At 39.7% G+C, this 4,554-nt stretch overlaps 1 pseudogene; it reads left to right on the forward strand.

The window, feature by feature from the left end:
* Positions 1–4,080: 4,080 nt before the first annotated feature.
* On the forward strand, positions 4,081–4,259 carry LOC138088825 (U2 spliceosomal RNA; annotated as a pseudogene).
* The last annotated feature ends 295 nt before the right edge of the window (positions 4,260–4,554 follow it).

Below are 4,554 nucleotides of genomic sequence, written 5' to 3' on the forward strand. Positions count from 1 at the left end.
CAACAAAGAGTTAGTATCTAGAATATACAAAGAAACCTTAAAATTCAACAGTAAAAGACCAAACAATTTACAAAGAAAATGGACAAAAGGTATGACCTTGCCATGAACAGACTATTCAGATGACAAATAGGCACGAAAAATGCTCAACATCCCACCCAGTCACTAGGGAAACCAGAAAAATACATATCTGGTTTGCAAGCATAAAAGCAGTCATCGATAAGCAGGAATTATTCCTTAATCTTATGGGAGCTGCTCATATGATTGAATACTCACAGTTGTTATTTATTTAAATGTCTACTTAAATGATAGACATTTAAATACAAATCATAATTGAATCATTGACAAAATTTTTTACAGACTCTCACACAGTAAAATTTAAAACAATTTGCCCTATTTATTTCAGAAAGAATAAACATGCTCCTTAAGATGAATGAATGTCCATCCATCCAACAAATGATAGGATCCTTTGGAATAAATCACATTCAAGTCAAATTCTAAGGATTTCCAAATATTCAGATCTTCGACACTTGAATTTTTTTGTGACTAGCCAATAGCTACATAGACAGTTATAAAATCTGTTCATGACTCCTGAATTAATATACAAAATAAATCCACAGGGGCCATTTAACAAGGACTCTATGATCAATAATAATATCTAAGTGATTACTTTCCCAGAGAACTTTCTGAGATGACCTGAGAGATCCCTTGTCTTTATTGCTCCATCTTCCCACAATCCCTGCCACTCTTTGCTCTTGCACACCCTCTGGAAATACAAGAAAATGACAAGATAAATAATATTTAGCAAAGTGTGCTTGTTTCAGGTTTCACCTTGTGTGCAAATAATAAAGCTTTTTAAAAATCTCCAATTCTGATGGCAGACAGAGTCTCAGGTCCCAACTCCCTGAAAGCCCCTGGGAATGCCTGCAAGATATTAGGAATCAGGTCCCAGAAGAGCTGACATGGTCCCTGCTCCACGGATGAAGGAATTCAGGCCTGGGGAGGCTGGGGAATAACCCTCACAGCTAATCCACAGCAAAGACAGTGTGAGAATCTAGGTCACTCAACTGGCCTGCTGCTCTTTCCGGAATATTACACTTGCTCTTAGAATTATCAGGAATCACTTCCAATGAACAAAAATATTTCTACATTAAAAAGTGGATTAATGACACAATGAAAGCAAGTGGTAAGTAGTCATCTAGTCAAGGCATCAGTGTTGGGAAATGCAATTTCAACTTTTTAATGGTAACTAAAACTCATAAGCCAAATCAGGATGAAACTCTTGTTAGTCAATGTGGTCTCATACACAAAATATTTTTTTTAATTTCCTGGACTCTACATCCTACCAAAAAAAAAAAAAAACACTAAAATGACCAACTTGCTAGATCATTGAAGAAATTTTGATATAATGGTGAGAAAATCCAAAAGATCTAAACATGGAAAGCGGGAAGTATGGGCTGGAGGAATTAGACTGGAATGGTGTGCTGACAATTCTGGATCTTTTCTTCTCATGATAGTGGCCAGGAGCCCCACCCTCAATGCTATTTTATTAAAACTCACTCTTGGTGGATTTTACAAAATCCATGACCATGATGCCTCTCCCAGAAGAGTATTTTTGTTATTCACACTGTTGATGACTATAGGCTTGTTCACCAAAGTGCCCACACTAGGATTCACACCTCTCTTTGAAGCTCTTTTAATTTTTAATTTTCTTTATCCTGTGCTCAGCCAGTCTAGGGAAGGAAATTCATCTTTGGGTAATTGTGAATTTGGCTTAAAAAGGACATTAAAAGAACTAAAGAAAATAGATAGAACATCTGTTAGGATGACACAAAAAGGGTACATCTTAAAATATTTAGTCTATACACCAGTCAAATAAAAGAATCCTCTTTTATAAATGTAGTGAATGATTAATGGACCATTTCAAGGCCAATTAAAAATCTCGATACACAGATCTACAAGCAATACAAGTGCATGGCTGCAAGAGACAAAAGATAAGCAGATGGCAATTTCAGTGCCAACTGACTGGCAGAAAGAAACCATTAGCATATTGTAGCTTGAAAAATGAACAGGACCAGAAAGGTGATCAGAGTTCAGTTAGACATCAGCTAATGCAGATGAGCAAACAGAAAAAAAAAAAAAAAAAACAGAAACTAATGCAAGAAAGTAAGAAGGGAAAGGACTAGCTGGGTGTGAAATGAAGGAGCCAGTCACAGGACAAATGTCTAAACAGGCACCTTGCTTCCCAAAAGCACCCATTAAATACAAAATAATGCAAGTGAAACAAAAGCCGGCACCATTCCTCCAAAAGGATTTTTCAGTCTCGACACATTGAAAGTCTGAAAATAATGTCTGGGTCTTTTGAAAGTAATTTCCCCCAGGAGTTACCAGGAAAAAAATCCATTTCTGTACCTTCTTTTCAGAGCACAGAAAAGGTTTTCATGATATTAACATTTCTAGGAGAAAAACAATTCTTTACTCAAACATGTCAATGGAAACAAGAAATTATTGATCTATTGCTACTTACGGTGTAAGTTAGTCGCTCAGTCGTGTCCAGCTCTTTGTGATCCCATGGACTGTAGTCTGCCAGGCTCCTGTCCACGGAAGTCTCCAGGCAAGAATACCAGAGTGGCTAGCCATTCCATTCTCCAGAGAATATTCCTGACCCAGGGATTGAACCCAGGTCTCCTGCACTGCAGGCAGATTCTTTACCGCTGAGCCACCAGAGAACTGATGCTTTGAGAAATGGTTCAGTGCAGAAAACACTGACTGGTGAGTTGATCCAGGCTGGTTGCAGTAGTGCACCTGGGATGTGGGCATGAAGCTGGGTTACAGGAGCTACTTTGTGGCCAAGAAGCAACTACTATGAGGAGGAAAAAGAGGCCAACATGAAAGGGACTGAATAAGGGAAAGATATCACTGCACCTTGGGTAATGCAACAACTCTAAGTAGACTTACCCAGCACTATGAGGGGCACATGAATAAACCATACACATGGACACACATGCACACACACACCATGCATTAAGCCATCTCATCAAGTCCTCAGTTACTCTCAGCCAAACATACTGCAAACTGATTCACCAAGTATTCTTGAAACACGTAAGTTTCAATTTCCATATAAGGTGTAGATTGATTCATGAATGGAGTTTCACCTTTTCTGGGAATGTCAAGCAGAAATTAAAGACTTATTACGGTGTTAAAGGGCTTTCCAGGGGGCACTAGTTGTACAGGGCCCACCTGCCAATGTAGGAGACATCAGAGATGCGGATTCAAGCCCTGGATCAGGAAACAGTCCCTGGAGGAGGGCATGAAAACCCACTCCAGTATTCTTGCCTGGAGAATCCCATGGACAGAGGAGCCTGGTAGGCTATATAGTCCATGGGATTGCAGAAAGTCAGACACGACTGAACAGACTTAGCACACACACTCGCAGACAGAGTGTTAAAATCCCTAATTTGGGGGTCTAAGTTTTGGGGAGTCCTTAATTCCTGAGATGAATATACACTGAAGAGTAGAGATATATTGACTTAACCTATTTCAGCAATAAAAACTTAATGGGTTTTGACAATATTAATGCCTTATGCATATTAGTGAAATGATGGATACTGGACAGAGATGAAGATCACAAAGACCTTCCCTCACATGCCCCGGCTGCAGCCACAGGGACACAGGACAGGACACAGAGCCTGTAAGACTACAGTACTGCTTGGCCATCAGTGTGTTAGGCTGCAGTGTAAGCTGCTGCAGAGAAATAAAGGGCCAGAAGAAGGGAAGGGAAAGCACAGAGAAAGCTACTAATAACCCAGGTAGAAAGGCTTGGACATGAGTGCCTGACACCAGAGTTGGAAAGGAAGATAATCCAATATGTGTCAGAATTAAACTTCTAGGGACTTGACGAATAAAAGGTAGCAGAGAGGATGACTGCCTTTAAGAAAAGTTATTGATCCTTCTTCATTAAACCAAATATGCTTACTGGCATATTTTCAAGGAAAAAAAAAAGGCCACTAAGTAAATTCTACTTACACAAACCTGAGTGTTTTTACATCAGACACTTTATCTTTAAAATTATCTCTCCCCGTCATTGCTTCTTAGCCTTTTGGCCAAGATCAAATGCAATATCTGTTCTTAATCAGTTTAAAATTATCTCTCCTTCCCTGGTGGCTCAGACAGTAAAGAATCTTTCTGGAAGACAGGAGACCCAAGTTTGATCCCTGGGTTGGGAAGATTCCCCTGGAAAAAGGAATGGCAACCCACTCTAGTATTCTTGCCTGGAGAATTCCACGGACAGAGGAGCCTGGCGAACTACCGTCCATGGGGTCGCAAAAAGTCGGACACGGCTTAACGACCAACACTTCCCTTTGCTTAGGTTGACACAGTTTTCTTTATGAACTCTTTCTCCCCTTCTAGCATGGAAGTGTTATTCTCTTCTCATTTTTTAGTATCTTACCACAATTTTTAGGAAGCCATCATGAGTTACCAAAATCCAGAGTTAGTATCACTCTCCACCACAGAAAAGAGGCATGGCAATGATTTAGTGATGTCTTGGATGGCATC

This window comes from Capricornis sumatraensis, chromosome 11, assembly GCF_032405125.1.
Source record: "Capricornis sumatraensis isolate serow.1 chromosome 11, serow.2, whole genome shotgun sequence".
In the NCBI taxonomy this organism is placed as follows: Eukaryota; Metazoa; Chordata; class Mammalia; order Artiodactyla; family Bovidae; genus Capricornis; species Capricornis sumatraensis.